We start from the raw sequence: 21,621 nt of genomic DNA on the forward strand, positions 1-21,621 counted from the left end.
TAACCTATCAATCTTTTGCATAGCAGAAGGCAGCACTCTTTGAGGCTGCAGAATGTGGGGAAACAGTGCTTCTTAAGAACTTGTGCAGGAGACTTCTTTGAACCGCCATGGGCTAAAATGGATGTGTCACATTAAAAAGCCATAAAATATTGTTGAGAAATTCCACAATCCAGTGGCTAGTAATTCAGCCTCATAACAATGTTCTGTTTCCCACAGTTATTACTGCCAACTCTGCCTGTTTTGAACCATGCCATCAAATATATAGTGCCTCTTTCTCCCATTCGCTAGTGTCGTAATTCTTTTCTTTCTTCCAAGTTTAGTAAGGAGGCTGCCATGTAGCAGATGTATGTGTAGAGTCAAGCCATCTGAAGGACGATGTGTGTCTATTTAAACTGGCAGGAGATGCCTGGTTTCACATCTGCCTTGGAGTCATTTTAGTTTCCTAATAAAATCAGCTAATAAACTATTTTGGCAATAAAAGCTTTTGAGACCAACTGTACAAAATAAGCATTGGTGGAATATTCAAAATATTAGGCAGGCATCTTTCATGAGTCAGCCTATTTTTTTTTTACAGCAAAAGTTCATAGTCCTGTTTTTAAAATGACAACAGTTCTCTGGTTATTCCTGTAGGAACCAAATATCAGGAATGCCAACAGGCACACAATTGCGTAACAATTTTAACAATACAGTCAGACAATGTTGGTAGACTTCTATTTTATATAGTCATACCAAATAGAACATTTCACATACGAAATTATAAAGATGACCAAACATAAGGCAAATAGTTGCTTCTTATGATACCTTGACAATAAAATATAACAACAGACTAACTATTATTGATATACTGTATTATTAATTATAACAGGATTCCAGTTATCTTTTCCCATTTTGTCATTTCATTTCAGACTTCCTCAGATGTATACTCTTCCAAGTCGCCACGTGCCTGTTATAATTAATAACACAGTATATCAATAATAGTCTGTTGGCATTCCTGATATTTGGTTATTATCAACTGCAGCCTTTGTGTGTTTTTATTCCTGTAGGAAAACATTGTTTTTAGAAGAACATTTAGTTAGAAAATTAATTCATTATGGATTGATTCAAGAACTGGCTGCCATGTATTGGAACTTGTCTGCCTAAATCCTTGTTTCTGTTTTCTTTTGCACTAGTCCAGTTTGCTTGATAGCTTGACAGTTTTTCATCTTTGAATAAACCCAGTTATTTTGTTGGTGTTTTTCACCTTTGGATTATTTGGTCAATTAAATAATTGTAGTTACTGTGAAACAGGATTTTGTTCTCATTCTCATCTATTACTAGTATTACTATTTAACATTCTGCCATTGTGGCAGATGCTGATCTTGTAAAATTGGGATTGAGAACAAATTTGCAATATTACAGATCACTCCATTCAAAGTCTATGGAAGCTAACAGAATAACTTCTATTTGAGTTTGTGGCTTCCTAGAATGCTGGACTAGATAGAAAGCACTTATCTCCAGTAAAGCTGCTAATTAGGAATAAGAGCTTTATCCTCCTCTGTGGCAGAGGGGGAGGGGCCATGATTCAGTCCTCAGCCTTGTCCTGCTTACTACTGAGTAGTCGGGCAGAGGCTTGCCTTGCTTACTTCTGAGTAGACGATGCTCATGCTTACTTCTGAGTAGGCATGCTTCATAACAATAGAATTTGTTTCACATGCACAAGTTTCACTTGATGGAGAAACAGTCATGGAATTAGCATGTATGGCTACACCAGTCCTGAGAAAATATTTCTAGTGTAGATACATGTTTTTTTTTTAAAAAAACCCTCTTTTTAGAGCAAGCCTTCACAATAGTATTAATCACATGTAATAAAAACGGCATCAGGTACAATTTATATGGGGGAGAAACAATAAAATTAATTAAAAGTTTGGTGAAATAAAAAAGTATTTAGGGCCTATTAAGCAATATTTTTGTAAGCCGCCTTAAGAGACTTTTTGGCTAAAGGGTGGGATAAAACTTATACAAAAAGGTTTAAAAGACAGTTTGAGTGTGAGTGTGAAGAGCTTTTAAATTAACCAGGATATGTTATGTATGCAGGCCTGTAGGTCATGGTCTTTACAGTGGTGGCCGAAATTGTGGACACTTTTTTGAATTTTTCATGTTTTACAAATTTGCATGCTTATAGAAAATGTTCTGTTTCACAAAATTCAAATGTTTATATAGCAATTGGAAGAGAATTTAATGCTGAATTTAATACAAAAACAGAATGCAAATATCTGCAGTACAAAAAAAGTTATGCTTACTTTAGTCTAAAAACGAACACAGGTGTGATTGAGTGAAGAAGCGGATTGGAATTGCAAACCCTACTGGCCAATCACAATCCTTGTTCTGGGGACCAATCACGTGGCAGTAGCTGCGATACATCATGTTTCAAGTTGGGGAAAGTCAGTTTTGCTGTTTGTTCTGTAACTGAAGCGCAATTGGAGATGGTGTGACTATTTGAAGTATTTCTCAAATTAAAAGTGTACGTACGTACATCATAAATAGAGCAGTGGCACCAAAGAAAAGAGTTGATTGGACACCCAGGAAAAGAAGCAGGATTGTTGTATTACGTGAATCAGGTCTTTCAATTGATATATAAACATTTGAATTTCGTGAAACAGAACATTTTCTATAAGCATGCAAAGTTGCAAAACATGAGAATTTCAAGAAGTGTCCACAATTTTGGCCACTACTGTGTATGCATGGTGATACATCAGTCACTATATTGAAAACTTTATGTTCACCTGAAGTTTGACTGCATCGTCTTGCAGCAACATGCAATTGTCTTGATGCTGTGCATTATTCATCAACTTCCTCACTGTGCTTTAACACTGCATTGCACCTTGGGACAAGAAGTACAACTTGCTAATGTGTTCCCCGTTGAGTTACCTTCCTGACACAACACACCAAGCAAACATTCCCTGTTTCCTTTTTCCTTCTCTCTGTATGTACCTCTTCCAGATTATGTCCTTTCTGTGTTTTGGAACAATGAACCCAACATTTCAGAAAGCAAATTATAATGAGTTCCTTTGCAAAATGGAAACTCACACAGGAAGGAGAAGTTGTAATTTTATTTTTATTTTTTGCTAGTTAATCAGCTTGCCTGCCCTTTGGGAGAAAGATACTTCTGGGTGGCTTAATGAAGTCGTTTATATAAGCAGATGCATTTTGAAATGGTCTAGCATCAGTAACGGAGAGTGGCAGCAAGAGAGATCTTTCTTTTTTTCCTGTATGACATCTGATGTCAGTAAGGCTTGGAAGCTAAAATGCCAGTGTCAGACTCAGAGCTGCAGAATGCAATCTTTATAAGGGCTTATGAACCCCATTATATTTCATTCTTTGATCGCTGTGCCCAAAAGGTAAAAATGCTTACCTAGAGGCATCGAATGGCTATTTCTAAGCATTAGGTGGAGGCAATTAGTGAATGCACATAGAAGAGAATAAAAAATGCTGTGCTGGATCAGACCAAAGTCCATCTAGTCCAGGAACTTCTAGGAGGTGCCATGTGGTTGCCTCTGGAAGTCCACAAGCCAAGTATCAATGGGATAATCTTCTTTAGACCCAAGCATCTGGTATTCAGAGGAATAACTGGAATCTTTAGTATGTTAAGGCTCCAGTTAGTTAACACAACTAAAAGTTTTTGATAAATCTACTCTGTGGTTGGGGAACTCAAGTCCCTCCAGATGTTGGACTAAAACTTCCATCATCCCTGACCATTGGCCATGTTGGCTGGGACTGAAGGGAATTGCAGTCCAGCAACACCTGGAGGGTAACTGTGAAGAAACTGGAATCAACAAGTGAGCATGCTGTCACCTGCCTGCCCACCTGCTTCTGCTGAGTTAACTGTGACATATGAATGCAGATTTGTGGGTTGTTGGTGGAGGAACAACCCAGACTTGTAACCAATGGTTTGTTCTTGGGTTACAAGTCTCAGTTGTTCTTCTTCAACAACAACCCACAATTCTTGCATTTGAATATTATGGACAACAACTTAGTGGGCAAGTGGCCTGGAGTCAACACACTTGCTCGTTTCTGCTCATTCATGTCTACCCAGAGTTTTTTTAAATCCGGGGTAGCCACGTGCAAACAAGGTCTGTCTATTATAGTAGTGACTTCCAGATAAATTCCATTTTAATTATTCTTGCTAGCTCTGTGTTTACTTCCAATAAGTTTCATTTGTTCAACCCTGTTTCCTAGTATTATGTGAGAGGAAAAAAAGTTTTATAGATTCTCATACTGTCATGTCCCCTGTAGCCTTTTATTTTCTTCTACCCTGAATTAAAAAGCCCCAAATCTTTAGTCTTCCTTCCTTGGAAAGGTGCTCTAACTCTTTGATCATTTTGGTTGACCTTTTTATGCATTTTTGATGATATCTGTTTTGAAATAGACAAGTATTCCAAATGTAGCCACACTATTGTTTGTATTTAGACATTAGCTACATGCCATAAGAAACGGCTTATTGTTAGTTTTTAGACTTCAAGGCAGTATGATACAGCCATAATTGCTGGAAGGCATTCTCCGCTCCCCCCCCCCAACCCCTGTCCCATGATGGTTCTCTGCTTGGTGTCTACAGGATTTTGTAGTTCCATGCAAAATCTGCAAAACCTTTCCACTTTACTGAGATGGAAAGAATGAATTACCCTACCACACTACTGTTTTCAAATATCTAAAAAAAGAAGAAATACAGACTTCTGGAGGGAGCGTAGGGTTTTCTGGCAGCCGTCTGGGTACTGGAGCCCACTCCCCCACCCCCCTCGGCTTCCGGCAACCAATCAGCTATGGCTATCTGCCCAGACCATTCCCTGGCTCAACACTGGAGTGAGGTCATATGACGGAAGGGCCATGGTGACCTTGCTCTGAAGAAAAATGTCAGAGTAAGCCCCTACTTTTCTAAACTGAAGCGTCGTCTCTTTGCCCCACAATGGCTGCGAATCTGCAGCTGCGACATATAGCCGACGCAGCACCAATTCGCAGCTGCCGCAGGGCAAAGACAATGTCTAGACAGCCCCTGGAACAGGAAACACACTTCTTCTTGTCCAGGAGTATCTATTGGCCAGCCTAAGCGAGCAGAGTCAGCCCAGAGCCTGAAGCATCTTCACTGAGAATCTGCTACCCACAATTCAATTGCTGATCACGCTGGCCAGCTGCACACAAATCCTTATCCATATAGTAAACGTTGTTGAATGGGATTATGTGACTGAGGTGTGGCTATTCTATAACAACTAAAGGTCAATCTATTGTGAGATTAAACATTCTATAAAAGATTCATCAGTATTTTAAACAGGGAAGTGTTATGTGCATATGTGTAATTTTGTGTGTATGTGAGGAAGGACTTAGATGAATTAGCTACATGAGGAAAGCCATAATCAAAGGCCAGAAAGCAGGTGAAGGATTCCACTTAGAGTGGCCATTTATGAACGGCCTAAAAAGCAAAAATACAACAATACAAAAGATGACATGCATCTGCAAAAAAAAAAAAAAGTGGGGTGGGGAAGAAATTTTTTTTGCATATATATCTCAATGCATATTTAAAAACAATTATGTGAATAGAAATACAATAAATCACATTGCAGTGTGGAAAACTGTCATCAGGTGAAGTCTGAAGCTGCCTTTTCAGTCTGCCGTCCAGGTGTTAGCTGTTGATGAGCATCAGTTCTTACAGTTCTTTACCTTTAAACTGGAATTGGACATGGCAGCCCTTTGAATAGAGCACGCATTCAAAGAGAGGACTGATTCCTGTAAAAGAGGACACTTAGCCATCCTAATTCCATTGGCCAAGTGGGAAAGTGGCATAGGAATGGCATGATAGGACTGCACAAATACCCCAGAAAATTAGAGCCTGAGATATCTGCCCAAGTCAGACAAGCAGTAAGGCTGAAACATGACCTGATCCACAGATTTCCTGCTTCTTGATAAAAGTGTTTCCCTCTGAACAGAAAGTGTCAGCCATTAAAATCCTTAAGAAAGTAGACTACCAAAACAAAGCTTCAAGCTGCTTTCTCAGTTCCGTGTAACATGTCCTGATGGCATATTGCCTTAGGTTAATGACAAGTCATTGCCTGTTTCAGTTTTCAAGTCTACAAGACTCTTTCAAGGTAAATGTGTTTCTCGGCAAGGAAAAGAATACTGTTTGTATCAAATTCTGCAGAGGAGGCATTCTTCTTTTTATAGCATTTTTGTTTTATGAAGGAGGAGAAAATCCACAATTCATGAAAAGCATCTTTTACAGAATGTCTATACTGGATTGGCTTTCTTGGCCCTGTATGTATAGGTTTCAACTCCATTCCTTAAATATCTATATGCTTAGTTTGTAGATGTGTAATAGAATCAAATGCAGTGGAGGACAAGTTTCAGTTGTAGATTTACATTTGCTTCTGCAAAAGTGGGACATGTCTATTGAAAGGCAGGAAAAGAACCCGTTGTTATTATTAAAACTGCTTTTCCTTTTCTTTTTTTTCAAAATAAGATGAAACAATCAAACTCTAGAGGAAGGCAGCACAGTCTTTTCTTTTGTACTAGTAGCCGAAGGACAGGATAACAGCATCAAACCCAGAGTTAGAAGTGGGCATCTCTAGCTAGAGGTCAATGCAAATACTCTTGTTTGTTCTCCAATTGTGGATGCTTTGGAAACATAGAATCATAGAATAGCAGAGTTGGAAGGGACCTACAAGGCCATCAAGTCCAACCCCCTGCTCAATGCAAGAATCCATCCTACAGCATCCCTGACAGATGGTTGTCCAGCTGCCTCTTGAATTCCTCTAGTGTGGGAGAGCCCACAACCTCCCTAGGTAAATGACACTAGAATCTGCCAGGCGTAATGCATGCTCAGTAGGCACTCATGCTAGTGCTATTCCTGAATTAAACGTATAAGCAAATCTTTGTGCTACTGGGGTTCTGTGTCAGTCAATTATCCTCTTAATTCTCGAGGCAGATCATGGCAAAAACGAGCTTCAAAGCAATTCACCATGGGCCACAATCTTCTGCACACACACATCCCCTTTGAAGCAAACACATCTACAAGAGCAGCTCCAGCTTTTGCAGTGCTCCCATTTATTATAATGCGGTTTACATCAGTGAACAGGAGCTGTTGGACCTAGTTGAGGCTTGCCAAACTGAACATGTGAATGGAATTATTTACTTATATCTAAGAAATGTCTGCCCCACTCAGAGCAGCTTACCTAATAAGAGCTAAAGCAACAAAACATACATAAAAACATCCTAAAGCAGTAGTAGCAAGTAAAAAAAGGAGCCAGAATAAAACATGACATTAAATCAACAGCAGCAACTAAGGGATCATCTACACCAAGGAGGATATTCCACTATGAAAGTGGTATATAAAACGCAGGAGCCACATGGCTGCTTTATAGTGGTAATGAAGTGCACTGACAACTGTTGGGGCAAATTGACACATCTACACCAAGCAGGATATAACACTATGAAAGCGGTATGAAAGCGGTATATGGTAGGTGTCAATGAGTCCCAACCGTTGTCAGTGCACTTCAATAGTGCTATAAAGCAGTAGTGTGGCTCCTGCCTTTTATATACCGCTTTCACAGTGCAATATCCTGCTTGGTGTAGATGAGCCCTAAAAGTCCTTGACAAATAAAAAAGCTCTTCACTTGGAAGCAAAAGGACATTGGACTTGGCACCAGGCAATTCTCCCCATGGAGACCATTCCAGACTAGTATGATTATATGAAAATAAGTTCCATTGATTTCAATGGAAGTAATTTACTTGGAAGTATACTACTACTATCTTAGCTAGAGGTCAGCCCTATTGAAATCATTGGAACTTCATCTGTATAAACGACGTTAGGAGCATTTTGATGCTAACAGATAATGAATGATATGTCAAATTACTGATTTTCCTTTAAAAACCCATCTGTTTTTGTAAATGCTTCAATGATTGTGCCTGCTCAGTTCAGATTCAATGCTACTTTAATTCTTATTCTGTATTCTGAACTGTTCTTCTTGAATCCAAGTGTTACGCTCCGAGGTGAGCAGCCGCATTCTGCCAAAAGATTTTGGGGCTGATGCGTATTTATTATATGTGCCACTAGGACATATAATCAATTTCTGACCAGGTGTGGCTTAGTCTTCTGGTGGAATTCTGTTTCCGTTAACGGAAAAAGAAATAGGATTTCTTGTGGGGGTTTCAACCACCTTATACAAGACAAATGGTTATTTCAACTTGCTCAGTATTTTCTACACTGTTTGGCAGTGGCTCTCAAGCAGGGGTATTGTGGGGTGCTTAAAATACTTGGGCCAGAAGGCCACAGGACAGAAAATCCTATATGCAACTATAGAAATAATGACTAGCATTTATCTTCTTATCAAGGGCAGTATCCAAAGCAACATTACTGTAAATGTAAATTGTGTTGCACGGACTTAAATTGCCTCTAATGCACGTGCTGGCATCATGAGTTTTCTGGGGAAACCCATGACAAAAGTAAGTGCTATTGGTATTGCCATAGAATTAAAGATAAAATGTACTGACACCCTGATCCTCAGTGTATTGGCTGTGACTCAGAGCTCTGTGTAAGTATGGATTTCCCCCTTGGAGAGCTTTGTACTGGACAAAAACTCTTGCAGTGCTTTTCTCCTCCCCTAGCCAACAATGGGAGAACCTGGATTTTGCACAGACACAGACATTTGCTTGGGAATCAGTTCATTGGTCTCAGCAAAACTTGCCTACTGCATTTATAATCTGCCTTTCTACCAATGGGTGCTCGAAACACGATGTAATCTGATTAGAACCAATGAAAGTGTAATCTTTTTGTGAACTGGTACAGCATAGTGTCTAAGGCCTTAGCTAGACCAGGCTATATCCCGGGGTGAACCCTGGGATCATCCCTGTGCGTCCACATGACACACAGGGGATCCCAGGACCAGGGAGGGATCATCCTTCCCTTGCGCTGGGATACAACCCTTGACTTTGGGCCCGCTTTTTCCACGGTCCCGTTGCTGTGGCTTGACCCGCTCTGCGGGATTACTCGTGTGGAGCTGGGAGCTGCGCCCATCGGGGTTAGGATGGGGGGAGCGGGGAAACCAAATTTTTTTTTTAAAGACTTACCTTCAGCGCACGAGCGTTCGTGCGCTGCCGTTGCTTTTTTTAAAAAAGGCAGACGCAACACCTCTCTTTCTGAGATTGTTGCGCCTTACGTGTAAACGGGGGAGAGATCTTGCATTGATCCCAACACGCGATTTCCCCTCCTCTCTCCTGGAACAAAAGGTAGGTCTAGCTAAGGCCTTAGAGAAAGAGTTGAGAACTAAGAAGTCCAAGGGCCTTGCTAGACTTTGAGGCCCGGTTTCCCTGCTGTGCGTCCAGATGACGCACAGGGTAATCCGGGGTCAGGCCACGCTGAAGCCTCCCCTAACGCGCCATAAGCGAAGTCGCTTATGGCACGCCTTTTCCGCAGCCCCGGCCTGAGGCCGGGGCTGCGGAATGTCTAGCAAGGTCCGTGGCTTTTTGCGGCTACTTGCTTACTCGCAAGTAGGAGACCGGCAGGAGAGGGGGGGAAGCCGGACATCGGGGATGGGATGGGCCGAGGGACAGACAACCGGGGTTGGGGCCGAGGGACAGACAATCGGGGATGGGATGGGGTGAGGGACAGACAACCGGGGATGGGATGGGGGGGAGGGATGGACAACCAGGGATGGGATGGGGGCGAGGGACAGACAACCAAGGATGGGATGGGGGAGGGACGGACAACCAGGGATGGGATGGGGGGAGGAATGGACAACCGGGGATGGGATGGGGGCAAGGGACAGATAATTTTAGAAAAAAAAATCACTTTCCTTCTCCGGAGTCTTCGGGGCGCACGTGGCCCCTTTAACAAAAACAAAACAAAACAAAAGGCCGACGCTGCAGGGCTTCCGTAGTCCCTGTGCATCGGCCATCTAGGAGGCGGGGTGGCGCACGCTAAAGTTGGCGCGCCATCGCCCCGCCTCAGTGCCGGCTTATCCGGCTGGGTCTAGCAAGGCCCCAAGTTTCAAAGCCTGCCTCTGTCGTGAACTCAAGCTATTATCTCTCATCCTCAAATGCCCCCTCCCCAAAACTACGATATGAAAGATAATAATACTGTTTTATCTTTTCAGGGTTGTTTTAAGGATAATAGACATAATGAGATGTAGGAGGAGGAATATACTTCATTACTTTTAATTAGATTTCCCTTGGTTCAGTGCTTGGTAACTGTTAGATATGAAAGCCGTGGAAGAAGCCCAGGGAAAAAATGGAGTAAAATTCATAACAAAACATTTCACACACACGCCCAGACCATTTTTGTCCTTGAAGAGAAAAAAGGGTGTGTGTTTTTCCAAATTTGTCTGTTCCCCCCTCCCCCAAGATCTTTATATCGTTAGTAAATGTTCAAACTATTCAAATGACCTAGTCATTGACAAGCAATAGCAAATACTATTAGTTTTTATTTGGCACAACCTTGTCCAGGACATGCTATAAAAGTGATAGCCCAAGTGTGCCATAGGTCACATCCATAAGTTTTCAAGTGGAGACCATGACTTTGATCTTAGGTTTTGTCCTTTAATATCAATTTTGCTACTTTTTTTTTTTTTTTACTTAGCTGACATAAATAAGAAATGTAGCCATTACCAAAAGATGACTTATTTATGATTCTGCAAAGGAATTTGTTTAGATCTTCTTTAGCTGTTGACTATATTATATAATTGCAAGGGCAAATCATACTGAAGCTGATTTTTTTCTAAACCACAGATCACATTTACGAACTGGAATATATCTGCCATATTTGATCTGTATTTTCTACATGAGAGTTATACGTTAACTATAATGACGATGCAGTCCAAGAAGGAGGATTTCCCCTTAACTGTCACTTGCTATTAATTAATTGTCTTCCAGGAATTCAGAATTAGGGTTGTCCTGCACAATAAAATTCTTTATTCAGGAACAAAATGCTTTTGGTGTTGTTTAGAAAAACTGCCCACATGTAAGAAATTATATAAAATATTTGTGAATAAGGGTCTGATCCTTTCCCAGTTATTGCTTAAGTGTGTATTTTGTGGGCAAAATACACATATGGAGGACATTCATAAATTATGTGATGTACAAACATTTTGTGCTTCAGAAAAGCACTCCTACAGCAGTCAGATATTTTCATATTTCCTGTCATGAAGGTAATATTGATGCCGGTATGCACAAACTGTTTGGCAAGCCAGGTACTTAGTTTAGAACGCACATCCCACTGAAAGCAATGCAAAGTAGGGGTGTGCACAGACCCCCCGATCCTCTTCGCGCCTGATCCGCAAATTGCAGATCGGGCCTGCTCCGCCCCGCCTCGATCCGCCTAGGGGCCACTCTGCTCTGCTGCGGAGCTCCGGCTCCGAATCGGAGCTCCGCAGTGGCGGGGAGTGGCGCCAGGTAAGGCCCCCTCCCTCCTCCCCCTTACCTGTGTCCGTCCCGGCCCATGCCAGCTTCACTAGAGCCCGCGGCTCAACCAGGAACTGTAGGCCCCAATTGCGGCCTACACTTCCTGGTTGAGCCGCGGGCTCTAGTGAAGCTGGCATGGGCCGGGACGGACACAGGTAAGACCCCCCTCCCCCTTGCCCCCTTACCTGGTTCTGCCGCCATCACCGCATGGGCGGCGGCAGCAGGGCCAGGTTAACCCCCCCCCTCTCCCTGACCTGCAACTGTCCACGGTCCCGTGGCTGCTTCAACTGAGCCCAAAGACTCAACCAGGAAGACTAGGCCGCAGTTTGTTTATTTATTTATTTATTTATTACATTTCTATACCACCCAATAGCCGAAGCTCTCTGGGCGGTTCACAAAAATTAAAACCCATAGTAAGACAACCAACAGGTTAATAGCACAAATACAAAATACAATATAAAAAGCACAACCAGAATAAAAACCACGCAGCAAAATTGATATAAAATTAAAATACAGAGTTAAAACAGTAAAATTTAAATTTAAGTTAAAATTAAGTGTTGAAATACTGAGAAAATAAAAAGGTCTTCAACTGGTGACGAAAGGAGTACAGTGTAGGCGCCAGGTGGACCTCTCTGGGGAGCTCATTCCACAGCCGGGGTGCCACAGAGGAGAAAGCCCTCCTCCTAGTAGCCACCTGCCTCACTTCCTTTGGCAGGGGCTCACGGAGAAGGGCCCCTGTAGATGATCTTAGGGTCCGGGCAGGTACATACAGTTGCGGCCTAGTCTTCTTGTTTGAGTCCTCGGGCTCAGTTGAAGCAGCTGCGGGACCGTGGACGGATGCAGGTAAGACCCCCCTCCCCCTTGCCTCCTTACCTGGATCTGCCAGCGTCGCCGCATGGGTGGCAGCGACAGCAGCAGGGCCAAGTAAACCCCACTTACATTTTTGCGGAGCTCCGGATTGATGCGAAGGATCCGCCTTCACCTCGATACGCTCCACAACGCTCCACGGCTCCCCCAATCCTCTTTGCCTCCGCCTTAATGGGAGGCGAAGCCCCCCGATCCTCTCCTGCTTCTCCGGTCCGAGGAGAAGCGGAGCACATCCCTAATGCAAAGTATCTGCACTTGCATGTGCATTCCAGTTTATGTGATCTGTGGCACTCCATGGAATTGGAGTGATTATTTGAGAACATGGGCTGTGGAAGTGAAAAACAATACAGAAAGAAAGGGACAGCTTTTCTTCATTGACAATGGCAACCTTAATATTCTTATTTAATTTGTAGAACTTCACATTTGCAGTTCTTACATTTCCCTCCCCCACATTGTTTAGAGTGGATAGCATTTCATGCTGCAACCAAAATCTCCCCTTTTTTTTAAAAAAAAAGTGAGAACTATAATTTGTATTATAATAGTTTTGTTTTATTTATTAATTATTATAAATAATATGTAAGGAAGATTGACAAGGTTCAAGACAGTTCATTGCAGGTGTGAGCAGGTCCTGAAGAGTTACTCATGAACTCCACTGTGTCGTGCTCCATCACGGATGCCACTGCCACGGGGCGGTGACGGCAATGCTGTGTGTTGGAACCAAGATGAAGCAGGGGCATGGTCAAGACAACAGATAGGAAGGAGGGTGCTGATCCTCGTGGCTAGGTTTCATAACCATAGCTAGCAATCCTATACCTATAACAAGTAGACAAATTATCTCAGTGCTAGCCTGGAACACATGCCAGGTTTTATGGTCTGGCCAAGAGACATAATCTGAAAACTCTGACTCCAGAATACTGTATCTGTCCAGCTTTTTATGCTGTTGCTGGCTTCTTCCAAGGAGTAAGGATTAGAGTGGTGCAACTTGGGTAGGGTTTGCTCCTGAGTCTTCCTACTCTTTGGAGGAGTTTGAGGTCCACACTTTGATTCCATTTCTGAAAGTTGTTGGTCCAGTGGCAGGGACACATTGCAGTCTAATTAATTACACATTAGCAAGCATTTCTGTGATGTTCAGGCTTCCATGTTTGGTTGAACAGTCACACTACACGTTAACATTTGGATCACATTGGTTATGCAAGGTTGGTAGTTGTGCAATTATTAGGCTTGCCAGGTTGCAACTTAGAGAATTTGTTCTGACCCTTTGGAATTCCAAATTAAGTAACTACCATTCCTTTCCCTGATGTTTTTGTCCATGTCTTCCCCCACTTGCTGTATGGTGTACCTGACGCCCTGCTTGCTGTACAACAGATTGAGGATGAATGGCCTGGGGAAGGAAGAGGAAAGAAACACTGAAGCTGCTTTGATTATTTTTTGGGTAGTCGTAAAACTACAGTAGACACTCAGTTGTATCGTGGTAACCCTCCACTTTCTGAGAAATAATTTTAAGGGCATAATTGTCAGGATAAATGTTGGAAAAGTTTTGTGTTGCTTTTGTAAGCAGCAAAATATGAGTAAAGTAACAGATCTACTGTGTAATAAATAAATGTAATAAAATTTGTGGACAGAGCAGTTCTGATAAGGATGAGCAAACCCTGCAGTCCCATTGGGCTCCACAGCCTTGGAAATCTTGCAACCAAGAAATGAGGACATTGGCAGAGGAGGGTGAGAATTTCTGCAGGACCGGAGATTTCTACCATGAGAAAAATGTCAGAGGAGAAGGCTCTGGACATTATTTAGCTTAGGTGTGCTTTACCATTCCTAGGTGCTCACAGTCAAAACTTCATGATTACAAGATCGAAGGATGACTTGCGCGTGTGAACAGCCCATCATAGATGTAATGCCACAAATGGAACTGCAATGTTTTTCAGTGCAGTGGGCTCACATCTTTCGGGCAAGATCTTGATTTTGTTTTTATTTTAATAGTTGCTTTGCCTAATTGAGGTAGCTGCTTAATAATTAATATAATTATTTTATTGTAATATTCAGCTGCAAGTTGTCAAGTGCAATATGTCACAAAACCAACTGATATACGTGGTATGTGAATTGGGCTTAGGGTCTTACTTCTGCAAGCAAAGAGTCATCTCTACATCTTATCTCGGTTACATTGTTGTTCACAAACTATAAAAGGTGATAACTCAGCAGAATAATGGTTTTGCAAAGGTTTTACTTTCTGCTGGGAAAATACTGAAAAGCAGTAAATACTAGCCACTAAGTCCGGGAAATCTATGGGCTCTTTATGAATTCTGCTGACCTGTAGAAAGAACCCTGTCCTGAGGAGGAGTACAAATTGGCTGAAGGGACAGCAGAGCTGCAGTAGCTGCCAGATATTCTGAGCATGCTGCTTACTTTCCGTCATACCAGCAACAAAGTACAGTCAAAGATGAGCTGGCTCAGCAATTGTGCCCTGGACAAGAAAACATTCTGCATCATTGCAAGGCTGTCCTAGGGATTCCTCTACTAGGGGAACTGCTCTGCCTTCTGCATGCTAGTAGTTGATTTACTCATACAAAAAGCTTGTAGTTCCCAGCATTATTACCTACACTGAAATGTTTCCAGCAGCACATCTGGCCCACCATCTCTTCCCATTTATGCTGTTACTTTTGTGTGTGTGTGTGTGTGTGTGCGTGCGTGCGTGCGTGCGTGCGTGTGGAAGGATGGAAATGAAACTGCAGAGAGATGTGTGAAACAGGCCCGATAACTTTTACGGAAACTCTTTTGGCTTCCCCCAGAATTCTTCAGATGATTTATAAGAATAACCCTCACATTTGCTTCTAATTTTGCATTATATTATTATTATTATTATTATTATTATTATTATTATTATTATTATTTCATTTTGTTCCTGTACCACCCAAAAGCCAAAGCTTTGGGCAAAACGTATTGACAAACTAGTAATTGACAGCCTCCTCCCGCTCCTCATTATTATTATTATAATTATTATTTCATTTCTGTACCACTCAATAGCCAAAGCTTTAGGGGAAATGTATCAGCAATTAGGGATAGACAGCCTCCCCCTTCCTCACTTTTAAGATATTTCACTATTTTATCTGTCTTCAGATCTTCTATTTACATTTCTCATCTAGAATTTGCTTCAGATTTTGTTTTAGGTACAATTTTGGTGGGAGCCATAAGTAAATATATTCACCCACACATCCATATATACAAATGAAGTTCTGTTTAACTAGTTGGGCAGCTACATATCTAATTTTTTTGTTGCAGTCAGCCTCCCAAAGTCAAGAAGCAAATATTATGTGCCTTACCCAATATAACTACAAGTGAACAAATACTCTGTACCTCCATGGACTGGGCGCCTTTGAACTAGTTTGCCATTTTCTTTTCTGAAGGACACCTGGGAGTGTAACTTTCAGCTCACCAAACTGTAGTTCCTATGATTCTTTGGGAAAAGCCATGTCTGTTAAAGTGCTGCAATAATTTATGATTCAGATAGGGTATCTCTCATCATGGGGAACAGGAAGATGAATGGGGAAATTGTGGAAATAAATCACAGTCATGCAGATCTGTGCTGTGCTTTAATTTCACTAGTTGAGATATTCTAATAAGGCAATAACATGCAGCCTTCCTGCAACCCCAAATAATTTGCAGGGGAGGAAATAAGAATGACTTCACTCATCCTAGCAAGCACGTTAGATACTTTAGAAATTAACACTGAATAGCTTTGGCTAACGGGTGGTATAAAAATGTAATAAATTAAATATGAAGGCAAGCAGTGTGGAAAGGTTTGTACACCTGGCTTAATCAGGCAACAATTTTGGCCTGTTGAGAATGATTGTTACTTCTGGCTTGTACTTAGGTTTATTTATTTATTTATTTATTTTATTTATAACATTTCTATACCGCCCAATAGCCGAAGCTCTCTGGGCGGTTCACAAAAATTTAAATCATAGTAAAACAATCAACAGGTTAAAAGCACAAATACACAATACAATATAAAAATCCAGGAGTGATTATAGAGATTATAGTGATTATAGAGATCCAGGAGTGCCGTGTTAAAAAATAAGCAAATATTCTGTAAGAACTAATGAAAGTATAAGAATGAGTGAAACCGTGGACGATTTTATAGCAGCCTTCTGCAAATGGATACCCTCCAAATGTTTTGACCACATTGACCAGGCTGGATTTCGATGATGGGAGTTGCAGACCAACAGATGTAGAGGTCACCAGATTGGAAAGGCTGCTTTATAACATGAGGGAGTACCACCTAACCTACTCTGGAGACCTCTGTGGCTAATCTCCTGAAGTTCCCTGCTTTGACGAGAATTGGAGGTGGTGGTGGTGCACAGACTGAATCCCTCAGTGCCATCCATCCATTCACCAGTTCAATTCCCAGTGCAGGCCTGATTCTCGAGAGCGCTCACACATGAGTCAAAGGATATTCAGGGAGCCAATGAGGCGCAACAAAGGAACAACCAAAAGCACACAAACAGAAGGATACTTCACTAACAGAACTGAATCACTCATTGGCATTTCCGAAAGGGAAGAAAGCCTTCTCATCTCAGAAAAGCATTTTGATAGTAAAGTAGCCCTTTGAAAATAAACACTAGAGAATATACATTTACTATGCCTGGTTAAATTAGTTGTGAATAATTAAAATATACTGGTGATCACATAACTGAAATAGCAAACATTGAATTGCTACATTGCTAAATTAATCAAGGAGGAATGGGCTAATTAGAAATAGGAAATCTGCTGGTAAGGCAGTTAAAGAAAATGTGCCTGAAGGTCAAATTTAGAAGGTCTAAGCAGCTTTCTTTTTCAGTGTTGTATCCATTATATTAAAAAAAAACCCCGTTTTCCTAATAGAATAATAATGCCATACGTTCTGTAAGGCCTATTAACAAAATTGGCATAACTGGAAATGGATTGTGCAGTCATATGTGCACCCACCCTACCCTTAAAGGAGGGGGATACATTTTCCTTATGAAGGTCTGATGACCCACAGGACAGTTCAGTTGGGGGCACACAGTGTGGGTGGACCCAGAGCCAAAACCAAAAATGGGTGATGTTTGGAGCACCACAGAATTGCATAGTTGTGTGTGTGTGTGTTGTGTGCCTGTGCCACCCTATCCGTCCCTTCTTTTTGTCATGCGATCCCATCTCAGTGCCACCACACATGAAATCTGGCCAAGGGCTGAATGAGGCCCATGAACCACCCCAGCCCTAGAGGGCAAAGCATACTTTTCTCCCTCATAGTTGGTCAAGACTGATCCATCCAGTGTTTCCCGACATTTAACAGTAAGTTGGGAGTAGGATCTCCTGCATGACCCTGAGACTACATATGGGAGGGATGTTCTTTAATCATTCTTCCTGCTGAAGGCCATAGTAATGTGAACTAGTCGATGAGTGGGTAATGTTCTGGTAAGCTCCTGTGAGTTCCACTGATCTTAATGGGCGAATGTTATGCATATACCATATTTCTTCGATTCTAAGACACACTTTTTCCCTCATATAAACATCTCTAAAAACGGGGTGTGTCTTAGAATCACGGGTGCGTTTATTATTTCTTAGAATCAAAGCTTTTTTTCTGTTGGTGGTACTGAAATTAGTGTCTTACAATCGATGGCGTCTTAGAATCGAAGAAATACGGTACTTTATTCTCACATTGATGTCATTGGGTCTGAGAAGTGTTGAAGTTTAGTTGAATTCCCAATGGCTCCCACAGTGCTGACCATATAATATAACAATCAAGTCACTGTCATGACTTGATATTCAGTACTGTAGATAGGTATCGTAAGCAGGAAGCTTAGCAGGAGCATGGGGGAAAGTCTCACCTCCAGCTTACATGTGCTCACTCAACTGTACGTCTGGCCTCTGTGCATGTTGGCTTTGTATGCGTGATTGTGGGTCGCGGGAAAAGTTCAGTCCCTGACCTCACGTACTTGCCTAGGTGCCAAGGGGCCCTACAGATTGTTGAGTGGACAGTCATAAGTGTGTCTTGCCACTCTGCTCCTTCTCTATGCTCTGTTGAGTCATTCTATGAACAGGCCCTTTGTGTAAGCTAGAGTAGCCTTCCCCAACCTGGCACCCTCCAGATGTGTTTGCCGACAACTCCCATAATCTCCCAACCAGCTGGTGTAGTCCAATCCATTTGGTCAGGTTGGGGAAGCCTGAGTGAGAGATTCTTTCATTGGGGAACGTACCAGCATTTCACCAGTCAAGCTCAGGATTGCACAGTTCCTTTTCCCTTCACAGTTCCAAAGTGTCCCTGCATTTGCCCACCATTCCTTAGATCTTTAAAAATCCTTCTACAGAGTGTTTGCTTAGTACTTGTCTGAGCTGTGATTTACGTCTAATTCTTGGACAAAAAGTAGGCTTAAACCAAAAGCACATTCTGCATTCTGTATGTCGCTTTACTTTCTGAGCTGTAAAAGTTCTGAGGGAAATGACATTTGATTCATAATACATGTGAGCATTGCAAGCTAGGCAAATCTGTATTTTGAACTAGGAAATTATGGAGTTCTCCAACGTCTCTAATGCTAGTATGTGGGAACATCTATACCCATAAAGAGGTATGTTTTACATATCCTTATGTTGTTATGATCTTGAATTTTGTCTGCTTCTCAGTAATTCTGTTCATGTTGAATATCGGGGAAATCAAAGTTTTGGGAGGTTGCGTTTGCAACTCTTTTGTTCTGGTCATTTTCTCTCCCTCTCTCTCTTGTATCTTTTTGTTTTTTAGTCTTTTACCCAAATTGTTTTCTTTACTTGATAGTTGCAGAGGGCCATCTTTCCTTTTTGGCGATTTTGCTCTTTGAAATCTTAAAACGTGTCACTTTGATGGTTCGAAATAAATCCAAATATGCTTAATCACTCAGAATTACAAAGGAGCCCAAAACAGCTATACTCAGCAATCAGCTTTCCTGCAGTTAAATTTCTCCAGCTTTCATTCCTATAAAATGTGCCCTTCACATATCACTTAGCTAACAAATGATAATAATTGGGTGGGGAGGGGAGAACAGCTGTTAGGGAGTTGGGGGAAATGAATATGAGAGCAGAAAGATGTTAATCAGCTTTTGTAGGGTCTTTACGAAGAAGCAGAGACATAAATTCCCTTTAAAAATATAACAATAGCTGCCAGTATATATATACGGATTGTAGTCAGTTTATTCCACATGTGTTACCCCCTCCCTCAGCCATTTCTAACTTCAAATTGAGGTTCACGTCCTCTCTGCTGCAGCACCCTATCTTCCCCCAAATCTTCTCCAGAGTAGATTTGGGGGGCTCCATGGGGCAAGGTGAAAATGTGTTTTGCCAGAGGTTTCCTAGTATTGATTATTAACTTTTTTTCTAAAAGGTCTTTCTGTTTTACTTGTCTCAATACAACCACCACACACACACACACACACCAATTGCTTGAAACGTTCTTGTGTGACTTGCGGGGGAGGTGGGCACCATTTTCTCTATAGCAGAAACAACATGTATATTACACCAATATATTCCCATGATCTGGTAATTGAAATAGAGCCAAGTAGCTTGATGTTTGGGATGATTCTGTGCAAAATTTAAACGAAATCTTTCTCAAGATTAGAGAATTCTTTGCTGAGTTCATTATATTATCACATTGGAATCTCACTGTTCAGGTCAGATCTCCCAATATTGGGAGCAATAGCAAATGTGAAAAAGAATACCTATATTTTGATGTTCATACTAATATTTGTCTCTGTTACCCAGCAAAGCCTGACTTCAGCTTCTGGAGTGAGGATTTCAATTTAGAAAAGGTACAGGGGGAAAGTTCTTCAACTCTCTGCACCAGGAGATCTGATTAAGGATCTCTCCATATCGTGCTCGTTTCCCCCCAAATAGGAATTTGAACCCAGGTCCCTTTGCTCAAGTCCAACACTCTGTCCTATGCTCTGTGCTGACTCTCAAGCATGTAATTAAAATTTCACTTGCCTGTCCATATGCTTCCCAGTTTTATTAATTTTCAGAACTGTGGCTGTGATAGCCTTAACTTTGGGAAACCCATAGAGGTAGACATTGTGTTAGATGCAATACAGACAATGGAACCCAGTGACCTAGGGAGGTTGTGGCTCTCCCACACTAGAGTCATTCAAGAGGCAGCTGGACAACCATCTGTCAGGGATGCTTTAGGGTGGATTCCTGCATTGAGCAGGGGGTTGGACTCGATGGCCTTGTAGGCCCCTTCCAACTCTGCTATTCTATGATTCTATGATTCTATGCTGGAAAAAAGACAGTCATAGATGCTAATTCCAGGTAATTAATCTATTCCAGTAAAATATTCCAAGTGAATATTCATTTCTAGAACTGTTTAAGGATATGAAAATTCTTTAGTTCTATCTCATTTAACCTTACTACAAACCTTCGAGGGTATGTCCTTTTTTTTGCAGATGAGAAACGGAGACTGAGACATTTATTTATTTAGTTTAATTTTTTTGACTGCTGTTTAGAAATAAACAATAAAAGATCAAGCATAAGGAATACTTTTGAATTCTAAATCGGCATGCACACTGAGACTGAGACATAATGGCGGTCTGAAGGGCACCCACTGAATCTTGTTCTGAGCTGCTATGAGATCCCAGTCTTCCTGGTCCATATCTAAGACCCAATTTAAATGGCACTAGCAATGGGGTAAACATCAGCCTGGGCCTGTGAGGGCAGCAGATGCCCCTGTGGCCAGCCCTCCTGGGCGTTAACAGATGTGTCATGTCTAACCCTACTGCCCTTGTTTTGGGAGAAGATGTTTCAGGTAATCAATCAGAATCAGATTCAGAACTAGAAGACGCAGCGCCAGACACCAGCCAGCCTCTACCAGTGGGGGAGGAAGCTCTCACTGGGGCGATTACCCAGCTGGGAGTCAGCTCTCTCTAGAGCTTTTCTCCTCAAGGCCAAATCCTACACACTCAGTGGGAAGTGAGGTTTCTTCTGGAGGTGAGCATCCTGACAAGCTAGCTGATGCTAGGGTCTGCTGGAAGCTGAAACGCACGTACGGAAGGATGGCGTGGGAAAGTCGGTTAGATTATGCCAGAACGTGCCTCCGCACCAGGCGCTCTAAAGTTACGGGCATTTGAGAAGTGGCTTCCTGTTCTTCTTGAACGGACAATTGTCTTGCTTAGTTTGCAAGGTTTTGCCTAGGGGGACATTTCCAAGAGGTTAGACTCTATTCAGGTAGAAGAGACGTTTGTTGCTTAATGAAAGCTTTGCGGATTACTTAGCAAGCTTCGTAATTTGCCTGCCATCGGAAACAGGAGTGTTCTGAGAAACATGACAGCATGCATGTTAAACGTATTAACATTTAAAGCC

General features: G+C 41.8%; 1 protein-coding gene across 9 annotated transcripts in view; it reads left to right on the plus strand.

Annotated features, from left to right (window-relative positions):
• KCNMA1 (potassium calcium-activated channel subfamily M alpha 1) overlaps positions 1-21,621 on the plus strand; it is a 720,064-nt gene that overhangs the window by 280,554 nt on the left and 417,889 nt on the right. The window lies entirely within an intron of this gene.

The sequence above is a fragment of the Elgaria multicarinata genome, chromosome 8 (genome assembly GCF_023053635.1).
Source record: "Elgaria multicarinata webbii isolate HBS135686 ecotype San Diego chromosome 8, rElgMul1.1.pri, whole genome shotgun sequence".
NCBI classification, from domain to species: domain Eukaryota; kingdom Metazoa; phylum Chordata; class Lepidosauria; order Squamata; family Anguidae; genus Elgaria; species Elgaria multicarinata.